The sequence below is a fragment of the Fukomys damarensis genome, unplaced genomic scaffold (assembly GCF_012274545.1).
Source record: "Fukomys damarensis isolate Sample0158 unplaced genomic scaffold, DMR_v1.0_HiC HiC_scaffold_16, whole genome shotgun sequence".
Taxonomy (NCBI): domain Eukaryota; kingdom Metazoa; phylum Chordata; class Mammalia; order Rodentia; family Bathyergidae; genus Fukomys; species Fukomys damarensis.
In genome coordinates, this window is record NW_022900928.1 from 33,744,217 (window position 1) to 33,758,455 (window position 14,239).

Here is a 14,239-nt window from a genome sequence, read left to right on the forward strand (position 1 = left end):
AAGATGTGCATATGCAAAATGTACATCTGATTTCCAAAATTTAGCTTGTATAAAAGAATGTACAGTAATAAGTTTTGTTTACATGTTGAAATAACAACATGGTGGGTATATTTTTGGAACCTTCATAAATCTGCATGTTTTTAATTAATTTTACCCTTTTCTTTTTACTCTTTAAAAGTGTAACTCCCAGAAAATGTAATTGCACATGTGTGGGTCACTTTATTGAACAGTACTTGGTCTAGATGCTAAAAGAAAGAGATGAAAAATACTTTTCACGTATGGAGGGCTTGTCTTTCATAAAATAAAAAGGACTCCAGGATATGGCTGTTGCTGAATTCTCGATTTAGAAACGAGAACTTCTTTTGACTCCTGATTCATAAAGAGGCCAGGAGCATGAGCAACAAGGTTGGGAAGAGGCTCTCACTTCCCTTACTCATAATTTTAAGGAATGCTTAATTTCGCATTATTTTATTTGTAAATTAAAAATAATAATCATCCCCAAATTATTGTTGCAAAACTGAATTGAATTAATCCATACAATGTCTCCAAACCAAGTACTGGCTTATGATAAGAGCGCAATGAACATAAATCTGCTTCCTCTGTTCTTCCCTCCCTTTAGGTGACTGTCACTAATGACATCATCCTTTCTATTGCACCGGGGAATTGTTTTCTAACGTCGTTTCTTCCTGCATCTCATCACCCAGCAAATGACACAAAGTGTTCCTTTTATAAACGTCAGCAGCGTAGGGATAAATTTATATCGAAGATGGAAAATATCTCAAAATAAATTCAATTTGTAAATATTTACTTGTTTCTATAAACTCTGTTTTTCAATTTAGCGAACCAGATGCTAAAATTTTATGAGCAAACTATATTATGCATGGCAATTTTTGTTTTTAAAATAGCACAAGGATTTAAAATAATTTTTGCTTTTGTATTCATTTATCCCTCAATTTTGTTCATTAAAGAGTTTCCTTTTTCCTCAGTTTAAAAATTCAAATAATATCCTATAACTATCCCAAAAGGCTTCTGGTTGTAGCATTCGATTCTATGTGAGTCTAATCATTCCTTCATTATTGTATTTATTGTACACCTATTATGTGCTAGGAACTACTGGAAGTCCAGAGGACTTATTTTTTGTTTTTTGCTTTGTTTTGTTTTTGTACCAAGGATCAAACTCAGGACCTTGCACTTACGAGGCAAAGAGCAGAACCACTAAGCTTAATCCCTGGCTGATACACCTTTAAGTCCAATTTGGTACCTTTGTCTCAGAACTGATTTAATAGAGACACACACACGTTCCACATACAGCAAAGACAACAGTAGCAATGAGTGAGATGACACAGGGCACTAAGGGAATATAAAATGAAACTTGACAGTAAGGTCAGGGAAATATCTCTAGAAAGAACAAGGTAATTAGCAGGACTATTGGAAGGGGATCGCCAGGCATTTTTGTCTCAAACAACATCCCTGGCTCCATACTCCCCAAACTAGGCTTATTGTTGCCACATCTTTTTTTTTTTAATTTTTTTTCAGCTTTAATTGAGTTTATTGGTACATTTTAGGGATACAGTACAGTTACATTCATTGTTGGGATCTTGTACCTCTACGTGACAAGTCTTGATTCTCATTTTTCCCCTTACCCCTGCCCTCCCTTCACCCCCTCCTCCCCTCCCCTTTAAAAATAAAAAAAAATTGGGCTTTCCAAGAAGTCACATTTGGCCATGAAAGATGGATATGAAGACCAAGGGGACATGCAAGATTCACGTACAATTAATTTTTTTCAAAACTGCATCCAGGATGATGCTGCACTTGAATAGTACCTATAGAAGTCATGATCCTAGTCATTTTACAAAGAGGTGGATCATCTCTGAATATTAGATAAATACTGGAGTAGCTCAGAATGAATATAAAATAAGCTTTAGTGACCTGTAAAATCACTCTCTTCTTGGAATTCCAGGCTTTATTCAACTTTTATTAAGTATATTAATTAAGAGATTTTCCATATTTAGGAAGAAGATCCTCTGAGATCATGCCACCAAGAATAAGAGAAAGGAACTAAGGAACAATGTATGATTTTTAAATGCATATTCTCATGAAATTTATTGAACATCTATTTTATGATGGACATTTCTATATTTGATCCTCGTATTATATCCTTATATTTTCAAGCATCCTACAAAGGAATGTTGTTTTTAATCTCTATTTTAAACACCAGGAACCAAAGTTTAAAGGATTGAAATGATATGTTAACCTCACAGAAAAGATAATAAATGTATATTAATAAAAGTACACTTCTGCCTATGTCGTGACTATCTCAGTATAGTGAATTTTGATTAAGTTTATAGTGGTACAGTATAGGGAGAACTACAAGTGGTCTAGGTTGTTTTGGTATATAGAATAGAATCATGGGAAGAGTAGCAAGGAGACTTCCTTCTCCAAAGGCCCTGGTGTTTTAAATACACTTTGAGAACCAGTAAACAATTCAGAACTTCTTATTCGAGGAAAGAGACAGTTTTGGAACACAACTATAGTTGTGCACAGTACAATACCATTACACTCCATGACTGGCCACACATGACAGTGGTCCCATAAGATGATATGGTCTACTGATAGCAGAGCAGTGATAATTTCTGTAAATTCACTCTGATGTTTGCATAGGGATGGATGAAATTACCTAAGGACACAATACTCAGAATGTATCCATGTTGTTAAGCAATAAGTGATTGCAATCAAATAGAGTTTCTACACTTAACGTTTTGACATTGTTTAATCACGTTTCTTAGGAATTACTTTGTAAAATATTTGCAAGTCTGATTTTGTGCCACTCTATCTACCTCTCCTAAAAATCTTTACTTCTATGGGTGCTTGCTGTCCTGTACACCCCATCTTTCCCTGCACTCCTCGCCCATATGTAGAAACATATAATCCTATGTATCTTTCCTTGACCAACACATACTCACCCCATCACACCTCAACTTTTCCACCACTTCCTCTAAGATACCATCTCCAATTTGTCAAATGAAAATTACATCCCTGCCCTGTGAACCTCTACATTTCTTCATTAAGTTTATTAGCCTTTATTAAGTTGAGATACAGAAAAATCTATTGCAATTTTTTGCAGGGTTTTTATCATGAATGGGTGTTGAATTTTGTTAAATGCTTTTTCTGCATCTCTCAAGAGGATCATTTGGTTTTTGTTTTTGACTTTGTTAATATAGTGTATTACATTTATTGACTTACGTATGTTGAACCATCCTTCCATCCCTGGAATAAATTCAACTTGGTCAAGATGTATGATCTTTTTGATGATCCTCTGTATTCTGTTTGCTAGAAGTATCTAGGAATTAACCTACCAAAGAAGCAAAAGACCTCTACACTGAAAATTATAGCACTCTGAAAAAAGAGATAGAAGAGGATATAAGAAAATGGAAAGCTATCCCCTGCTTCTGGGTAGGAAGAATCAACATAGTGAAAATAGCCATACTACCAAAACTGATATACAGATTCAATGCAATGCCAATCGAAATTCCAACACTATATTCCACAGAACTAGAAAAAAGAATCCAAAAATTCATTTGGAACCATAACAATCCTAGAACAGCAAAAGCCATCCTAGGCAACAGACACATGCCAGCAGGTATAACAATTCCCAATTTGAAACTATACTACAAAGCCACTGTGATTACAACAGCATGGTACTGGCAAAGAAACAGACCTGAGGATCAGTGGAACAGACTGGAAGACACAAAAGCAACTCCAGATGTACTCAGCTACTCCATCTTTGACAAAGGAGCTGACCATCCCCACTGGAGGAAGGATAGCCTCGTTAATAAATGGTGTTGGAAAAACTGGATTTGAACCTGCCAAAGGTTAAAACTAGATCCTTATCTTTCACCATGCACTAAACTAAAATCCAACTGGATTAAAGATCTAAATATTAAAAAAAGAGACAATAAATCTTCTGGGAAATAAGTTAGGCAGAACTCTTGAAGACATTGGCATAGGAAAAGACTTTATGAACAAATCCCCAGTAACACGGGAAATAGAACAAAGAATCAACAACTGCTATCTTATTAAAAAGCTTCTGCACTGCAAAAGAAACCATCAACAGAACTAAGAGACAACCTACAATGTGGGGAAAAGTTTTTACCAGCTGTTCTTCAGACAAAGGACTATTTATCTTGAATATATAAAGAACTCAAAACAACCCCCCCCCAGATATAAAGACCCAATTCAAAACTGGGCATCTGAAATGAACAGACATTTCTCAAAGAAGTAAAAGCTGAAAGTAAATATATGAAAAAATGTTCCACATCACTGGTCATTTGAGACATGCAGATGAAAACAACACTGAGATTCCACCTCACCTCACAAAGAATGGCTGCTATCAAGAAATCACACAATAACAAGTGTTGACGGGGTTGGGGGGAGAAAGGAACCCTTCTCCATTGTTGGTGGGAGTGCAGACTGGTGCAACCACTATAGAAATCAATACGGAGATACCTCAAAGAGTTGGGACTAGAGGTTCCATTTGACCCAGCCATCACCCTGTTGGGTATCTTTCCAAGAGAATCATATCACAGTGATATATGTGCACCTATGTTTATAGCAGCACAGTTTGTAATAGATAAAACTTGGGAACAGCCCATTTGCACATCAGTTGGAAACTTGATAAAGAAGATGTGTTTTTTTCTATAAAATGGAATACTACTCAGCCATAAAGAATGAGAAGTTAGAGTCATTCATAGGAAAATGGATACATTTTGAGGATATACTCCTAAGTGAAATAAATAAGTCACACATGTGTAAATACTGAATAGTTTCTCTGGTGTGAAAAACTATTACAATGCACAAGATCCTAATGAGATGATTAACAATGTGAAATAGGTAGAAAAGGGCTAAAGTCATAGGGAAAGTGGGAAGGGTAGGGGAAAGGGAATAAGGGAAAAGAAAAAAATATGAGAAAATGAAAAAATGGAAATAAAGTGTTTGTAAATGGGGAAGGGAGGAGGGGGTGAAGGGAGGGCAGGCACAAGGGTAAAAAATGAGAACAAAGACCTGTCATGTAAAGGTACAAGATCCCCATAATAAATGTAATTGTACTGTATACCTAAAATGTACCAATAAACTCAATAAAAAGAAAAAAAAAGAATTAGAAATCAAATGAAAGCAGAAATTTAAAAAGTTGACAAATATTAGAAATATCCCCCTACAACAGTAAGATGAAATTTTAGTGTTAATACTTAATTTTCTAACATTCCTCTCTATTCTTAAACTTTTCTACAAAATTGAAATTTCCACAAATTATAGGGCCTGACTATTTCAAACCTAGTTTTCCCTCCAGCATCCATGTTGTTCCAGGGTCAAGCACCAATGGTCAGAATTACAGTGTGTACTACTTTTTGTACTTGATTCTTTTGAGGTAGGAAATTAGGGCTCCGGTAAGCCAGGCAACCAACTGGGAACAATGTGTCAAAGGTACTAAAATCCCATGGATGACAGGTTCAGCAAAATGTCTTCTAAAAAGAGTTCATGTGCGAAACCAAGAACCCCAAATAATGTAATATTCTGTGAGCTTTATACACAGCTAGAAAGCAATATTCTCACTTTTTCATTTGATTCCAGTGCTGTTTGCAAGCCCAGTCAGAAAAGTGCTATGTTCATTCCTTCATTTGAATCTAGTTGTATTCTCACGGCCAGTCAAAACATGCTATTTTCAATTCTTCATTTTCTTGTTGGCACAATCAATTAAAAATGTTGATTGTAATTATATTGATTGAATTTTTGATAGTACTGATGTTCCAATGTCTCATTGGAATGAAGGAAAGATAACTTGGAAATTTTAGATACTGAAGACCTCTTTCCCTTCATGCTCAGCATACTGTGAGACTTCTCACTGGCCCATGCTCGTTCTGTAGAGTCTATTGCTTTTTCTCTCAATAAATGTACACCTTTGCTGCCTTTTTCATATATCATGTCCAGTGCTTTTTTCAGGACTCCAAAGACATAGAAAGAAGTCTCATGGGACCCCATATCAGTAGCATTCTGACTATGGAACTCAGTGAGTTTATTGAGGATAGCTGGATTTGTAGATAACATTTCTATCCTGTGGTGGCTAGTCTAAGTTAATATGCACAGAAGTTACTGTCAACTGCATGCTTCTATATCACTAAATCCAAACTGTATCTTTGTATATAAGAATTAAATCCCAAAATGGATATACATATGTATGTATTTGTGTACATATTTCCTCTCTCTCCCCCTAAACTCAATCTCCAACTTCTACTTAGATTACCAAACTTTTTCTGATATCTCCAGTCAGTCTTCCCAGGCGGAAAAAATGTGTGACAAGAAAGCTGGGGTATAAAGGGACACAGGTACTGATCCATTACATTCAAGATAATATCAGTTTCACAAATGACATAAAATAGAAAACCATATAAACACATCACTAAGTCCAGGGCTTTGGCAGGGCACATACATCTAAGGGACAGCAAAGTTTAAATTTGGCATTGTCTCCATAACAAATGCACTCTGGAACATGAGAGAACAAGAATGTCTTTCTTACTTTTGGATCTCTTACTCATATTCCTATGCCTGACACAGTGGACTCTAAAGTATGTCTATTAATTACATGATCCATTACATTCATGTTTACTTTAAATCACAGCTTCATGACGCATACATTTCTTGGTAAAATAATTATAATAAAATATAGAGAAAAATGGTACCTAAATGATGTTTTGTGCAGCTTATAATACTACTCAAAACACAACACTTTTTTTTTTTTTTTTTTTTTTTTTGGTGCTGGGGATTGAACTCCAGCCCTTGCACTTGTGAGGCAGGCAGCAGAACCACTGAGCTAAATCCCAGGCCCAACACCTTCGCTGCGCATCATGTGTACAGTACGAATGGTATTGTCATGATGTTCATAAATATCCAGGGTGCTTTCTTTTCTTTTCTTGAGACAGTGGGGAATTTAGGAATGAATAATTTTTTAGAAAGGACTTATTAATGTCAGGAATGTGAAAGAAAGGTTTTAAAAGGTAATTAAAAAGTAAGGGACTTAAGTTTACCAGTAAGAAGGTCATAAGCTCAAATAATGCACTATCCTACAGAAATAAAAAGAAATACATGATTGCATGCTGAATTAGACAATTATCTACAGATAATTATGCAGAGTAAAATAAGTCAGACAACATAATATATAATGTAATGTAACATAATATATAATTCCATGCATAAAGAAGTATGGAAAACAGAAATATATGCCATACATAAACTAGGAATTGCAGAGAGGAGATGGGAAGAGGATAATACAAAGGGAAATGGAATATTTGTGGAGATTGGATGTGTTAATTTTCTCCAACATGGTCACATTTTCATGAATATGTACATTTGTCAAAGCTAACAAATCACATACTTTAAACATGTGCTGTTTATCTTGTGTCAATTATACCTCAATAAAGCTGTTTAATGAAATCAAAGGGGGTGTGTATTGATTGTTCTGTGATTAAACAAATAATGAGACTTAAATAATCACAAGCCTTGAGTGGGTAGACCCTGGCATGCCTCACGTATATTCTTTTCCCAAATAAATAAATATATATATATGTATATTTTTATATATTTTTCCCAAATTTATTTGCCTCCTTATATAAGTCCTCTGCATGCTAAACCAAGTACTAAGGATCCTCTGAGGTTTATAAAGGGCATGAGTTAGTGAATCACCCTTATCAGCATTTCAGAAGAATCTCTGTTTTTAGAATGTGCGAATTGACAAAGCAAAACGATAGCTTAGATAATGAAAGTGCAATCATCATTCTAAAACAAATGCATAGCATTTCACGAAAAAATGATGGGATAAAATCCATGGCAATAGATCACCCTTTTAACATAGATCATGGTAGGTTATTTTGAATGAAGGAACCCTTGCTTTCACAAAAGAACACCAAATTAGTTATTGAATCAGGGTTAAGGATATTCTAACTACTTATTAATTACCACGATATTTGCATTGGAGAACTCAGACAATTGACTTTATTACTTCACCTCTGGAGAGGGCTTTTATTTAAATATTCTGAATCAGATACAGGGGTCTCCTTTGCCTCATTTCTACAGCACATGGAATATTTCATGAATGATGATATGAAGAAATGCTAGAAAAATAAGAAAAAAACAATAACATAAATATAGCTTTTTATCTTTTAATTTATCCATTTTTGGAAAAAATTCTTAACATTTCAAAACAACAGGAGTTGCTCACAAGTAGGACAGTCAAGTTGCATGTCCTAACAACTGCTGTCATCTCTACAATGATTGTCAAAGTTATAATAGCCCCAGGTGTTATGTAAGACAGGTATAATCATCAGTTTAATTTTCAAAAACAAGTTGTATAACTGATAATGTGAAATAGGAAGAAAGGGGCTAAAGGAGTAGGGGAAGTGGGAAGGGTAGGGGAAAGAAAATAAGGGAAAAGAAAAATTTGAGAAAAGTAAAAAATGGAAATAAAGTCTTTGAAAATAGGAGAGGATGTAGGGGGATAAAGGGAGGACAGGGGAATGGGGAAAAAATGAGAACCAAGACCTGTCATGTAAAGGTCCAAGATCCCAATGATGCATGTAACTGTACTGTATACTTAAAAACTATCAATAAACTCAGTTTAAAAAATAACTCTCATAAATTCACTATAGCTTCATGTCCTGGATACTTAATTATAAATGAAGCTGTAAAAGTCCTTTCTCCCTCCCTAACTCCCTTGATTCATCTTCTTCTGACCAAAAGCAGCCTGGTATTTCTACACCTTCACTTTTTTTCTTAAGCTTATGCACACAGGCTTGGGGGTCGGAGTGCCTCTTTTCTTCGGCCCCTCACCTTGATTATTTTACTATTGCCTCAGAACACTGTGCTCTTTGAAGGATCAGGCTGAGCTTTGCTTAAACTCGTCCATGAGTTATAATGTTGTACTTCCTTTCCCAGGTTACCTCTTCTCTGTAGATATTCTGTCCCCCCATTTGTATATTTAATTATTTCTTCAGAGATAGTACTGAGTACGGTGCTTCTTGTGCCTTTTAAATATATAAATACTTTAATGAAAATTATTAATATATTATGGCCTTATTTTTTTTATCAACTAGACCCTGTTTTTCTCCATGTTGAACTAAAGATGATTTACAGTTACTAGTATTTTCCTAAAATCGGCCAGACCTGGGCTTTACCGTGTCTTCCATATATACTAGGAATCTGGCTTAGGATAAATTTGTTAATTTCTTACCGTTTCCTTTTAAAGGTAAAATATAGGAATCATGGTATGTGGCTTGCTAGGATATGATAAAGAAAATATGAAATAATGTATGTTAAGGCAAGCTCGGTACATAATATATGTTCAGCAAAGGACAACTAATTTTGTTGAAGATTTTGTGCTGTTGTTATTGCTTTCACAGTGATAACAGATACCTAGGAAATCGAAAATGTGTTTTTGAAGTGTTCAGTTACTCTCCAGGTGGTAACTCCTTGCAGATTTTCAGGCAGAAGAATATTACAGAGATCACGGAACAATATCCCTCAAAGCAAACTGACCCTCACAGACATATTGGCTTGGTCTGACAGACCTTGCCATACTGCAAATGAAGAGAATTGCAGCCAGAATAAGTCATCTGGGGTCTTCTGCAGCATCAGGCCCATAGGAGATAATGAAAACATACATCACTTGTAACCTTTTAGGCCAACCAGGCTATTGAACATAACAGGCACATAATAGCTTTCCTGGAGTGTCAGAAATTTTGCACCCCTGCCTACAGGTAGTTCATCAAATTGCTTCGTGCTTATTGCTTCAATCTGCATTCAGCTTTAATATGCCCTGTAAGCATGAATCCTTTCGTTCAAAACCTTCAAGGCCTGATTGTTATGCCTAACTGCCATGCTCAGTAAGAAAAAAAAAAACCAAAACAAAACTGAAAGTGGAAAATCAAGCCTGCTATACTACAGAAATAAAAAGGAGAGAAGAGCAGTCATATTAAAAATAAACAGTTTCAAAGATTTCATGAAAAAAAGTCGATGCAGTTTGCAACTTCATTTGTTCCACTGACAAGCTGATAAAATGTTGGTGGTACAAATGCATCAGAAAATTTGACATAAATTGAAAGTGACTACACATTTCATTATCCCAAACTCCCTTGGTAATGGAAAATGATTGTTAAAGACAGTTTCTAATATGTCTCAGAAACACGATGCTGTCTATGGGAAATAATACCCTAGATTATCAGGAAAGATAAGCACTCAAAAGGAGGCAAAGGCTGCAGTCATTCTGGATCCACCCCCTACTATTTTGATTACTGGCAGCGCTAAAGCTTTCATTTAGAGATATTAAAATATGCAAAGGAAAACTGTTGTCACCAGAATACATTTGAAAATTGGAATAAGAATGACTCATGGGGCAATGAGTCATTAACAGAAAAGGCCATTGGTCAGTCAGTAATTAAAGGGTGCCAAGCTAGTTATTACTGTTTTGCTGAAAGAGTGTGCACACTTGAAATCGCAGTCTATTCACAGAACGCAGTTAGAGTATTTGGAATAAACTTTTAAAATATGACACATCAAATTAAATTTTCTCTAGGGACTTTTGAAAGAAACAAAAGTATGATTGGAGCTTAGCATGCAGTCTTTTGAAATAACTTCATTGTTTTAAACACTGCGGCTTTGCAGCACTAGTGCTGTGCTTCATGTGAAGTATATTTATACTATGAAAAGAATTGTATAATCAAAGAGCCTAAAATCTCAAGAGTTGGGGAAGGTAAAAGGATACTAAATGTTTATGTTAGTACTTAACGTGTGAGAATACTTACTTTATTTTATGGTTGGAACAACTGATCTCAGGGAAATTGAAGCTAGTAACAACAGCTGCTCAAGCTTAAGTAGAAAAAATGTGAGATGAATTTTAGTCATCTGCACTTGAAACTCCCATTTTTTCCATGCTACATCCTTTCATAGATTTTTGACCCTCTGTTTTATTCAATTCTGAATATAGTTTCTTTATAGCATTCATCATAATCACATAGTAATTCAGGGAACATCTTTAGAATCACTAATCAGAAAAATTCACATATTCACTCCATGCATTCAAAAAATTCACTGTGAAATTACTAGTCCTAAGTACCCTTCTTCGTGGTTACTCACCATTGTTCACAATGACAACAGTAATAGTCTTAGTCACTTTTCATTGCAATGAAAAAAAAATCCCAATCAATTTAAGCAGCACAAGAGATTTCCTGGTAGAGTCCTGGAGATACTGCCTCAAAGGAAGGGAGTACTGCAGGAGTCAGGGCAACTGTGGGGCTTGAAAAGATTGGGTTTGGAGCTTTTTTAACCATGCTCAGGCTTTCCATCTGCCACCTTCACTTATGTTTAGGAGTTGGCTTAATTTACCCAAGCCCACTCAAGTGGTGGTAGGCATAGACACCAGAGCCCTGAACCCACAGGACTATCCTCTGAGAACAATGAATGCTCCAGCTGATGAGCATGCAAAACATCAAGAATTCTATGGGCCTGCTGGTTCACTTGACCTGAATCACTGGCCAATGTGTTGGAATAGTTGAATTTTAAAGGCTTTGGTTAGATGTCCAATCTTGCAGTCTGGAGTATGGAAGTTTTGCTTGATGGTTCTACCATAATTACAGGATTAGAGAGGGAGAAGAGAAGATGCCCAAATGAGAGCAAGAGAATGTGACAGTTACAAGATTTAGAAAGCATACTGGGTCTTCAGAATTGGCAGACATCAGGAATACTAGGCAACAATTATTGGGGTATATCAAATGACGGGGATTATTCTGAACATTTCACGTTATGGATTTTAATCTTCATAATAATTATATAAAACAGATTGAATATTTATCTCTAATAAAGATTAGCAAAGTAAGGCTTAGAGATGTTACATTGGTCAGGGGTATAGCAAGTAACTAGGAAAAGGTAAATTCAGTACACTGTACATCTGTTCTAGCTTTTGCAATAATTCTGTGCCACTTCTAGATTTGAAACCTGTCATCCTATATTCAGGTTGCGCTAACACAAAAATACCTATAAAGCGTGACTTAAACTAAAACTTATTTCTCATAGCCCTAGAGGTGGGGGAGGCACAGCCATATGGTGTCTGGTAGGGACTCACTTTCTGATTCATAGATGACCATCTTCTTCCTTGGTTCCTCACCTGGCAAACAGGGAGAAAAATCTCTCAGGGTCTCTTTTTTAAGGGCACTACTCTCCTTTATGAGGGCTCTACATTTATGGCCTGGTTACCTCACAAAAGCCCTACCTCCTGATATAATCAACTTGGTTAGGATTTCAGTCTATGAATTTAGAAGAGGGGAGGACACAAATATTCAGTACACATGAATTTTTAAAAAATTAAATATTACTATACAGTCATAGTTTTTAGGTCCTGACTCCATTTAAAATAGTGAATATTTTAGTTTATTTATCTCCTTAAAACATAAGACTTAAGAGAAAATGTTATTATATTGCACATATCCATAAAACAGAGTAGAAATACGACACCAGAATTTTGGACTCTCATTTTAATGAAGTCTCTAGGCTAATACAAAAATTAATAGCATTAACATTCTTAATTCTGTTTATGATTTTGGTCAAAAACAAAGCTTTAAACCTGCTGCCAAAGTAGGCTTGCTTTTCATTTTGAAATTAAATACTCAACAGTCTCTATCTTTATTTTATATCCTGTGTTTTATGAATACATCTTTTTCTGGGTCAAATTTACTTTTGGTCTTTATTATCAATCCCTAAAATAAGTACAATGTTGAAAGATAACATTTCATTCACTATATTAGACATTATCAAATCACATCATATGAGAAACCTTATATTAATATTTGATTTTTGTCATCATTTAATGTTTCTTTCTCCCTTATAGGAAATAACTTTTTTTTTTAAATATAGGTACTATGTGTACTTTATTCACCAGTAAATATTCGTTGATTAGCTAAGTTTTTGGTAGACTAGTCAACCAATAAATAACTTTGAAAGCTATTATTTGAAGGATTTATTGATATTTTAGTATAAAGATTATATGATATCTAATTGAAAATTATAGTTTGCTGTTGTTATGATTGCTTTATTTGTTTTTTTAAGATAAAAATCTCAGCAAAAAGTATCTTACAGTTTCCTACATTCAGCTCATGTCAGGAACAAACATGTTGAGATTTGTTCCTATCACCCTGCCTTTGTTCATCCTGTTTCCTTTCCTTAAATTGCCCAACTTTATGCTTTATTACTGTGTAAACACTAGTTGCCATTCTAGAATTTTCTATTATCACATCATCTGTGAACTGTTTTGTTCTCCCTAATGTAGCTACTTCTGTCTCTGTGTTGCAATGTGATTACTGCCCTCAGCATCTTCCATTGTTAATATCTCTTTGAATGCTGTACCTTGGAGGAAGGCATCCATCTCAAAATCTATTTTCAAAATCCTGGAAGCTAATAGAATACCTGGAAAATAGTCACTATTTCATTTTCATCATTATTATGATCAACTGAACCCTAATTCTTTTGGTACCAGCAATCAAACTCACTTGCTTTTGCGAGGCAGGCATGGTGCTACTGAGCTAAATCCCCAGCCCTGAAACCTAATTCTAGTCAAAATTGTCTGTAAACTCTTTTCTGGAGGTCCTAACACAAACCCCGTTCTCAGGACAGCAAGGCTCTGATGCTGATGGAGCTCAGTTACTTGGGAGCCGGCAAATGTAGCTCCTAAGGTATCTGGCTTACTGATGGAAAGACAGACTTGTGCAAGAATTAAAGCATTTGGGGGGAGGGTTGTGAGGGAGAAGAGAAGGGAGCTTATTGAAATCATAAGCCAAGAAGTGAGAGAAGAATATTCACAACTGGGATTTATATTGTACTAGGCATTTCCCTAGGGGGTGAACTGTTCATTTTACCTTTTACACCTTTTTTTTTTTTTCGTTTTCTGTTTCAGATCATTTCTCAATTTTCAACAGCATCTGCATGTTCTTTCTTCTGTCTTTACAGCCTCTTTTTTTTTTAACATTTACTGTATAACATTAATTTTGTGGCATGTGAAACATGACCAAAAGGAGGGGTTTTAATCTACTGAAAGATCATATTTGAACATGCAAAATAAGTAGCCCATAATAACATGATGCATACTTAAAGATGGTAAAGGGGCTCTAGAATCATAGTAACCTGAATCTGAATTCTGTTACTTGTG

General features: G+C 35.3%; 1 long non-coding RNA gene across 1 annotated transcript; it reads right to left on the reverse strand.

Moving 5' to 3' along the window:
* Positions 1-8,095: 8,095 nt before the first annotated feature.
* Positions 8,096-13,238, reverse strand: LOC104871563. The gene is made up of 4 exons (XR_782902.1): positions 13,172-13,238; positions 12,164-12,205; positions 10,848-10,911; positions 8,096-8,162 (listed from the first exon to the last, which is right to left on the reverse strand). It is a non-coding gene; the product is annotated as an uncharacterized LOC104871563 (long non-coding RNA).
* Positions 13,239-14,239: the final 1,001 nt, after the last annotated feature.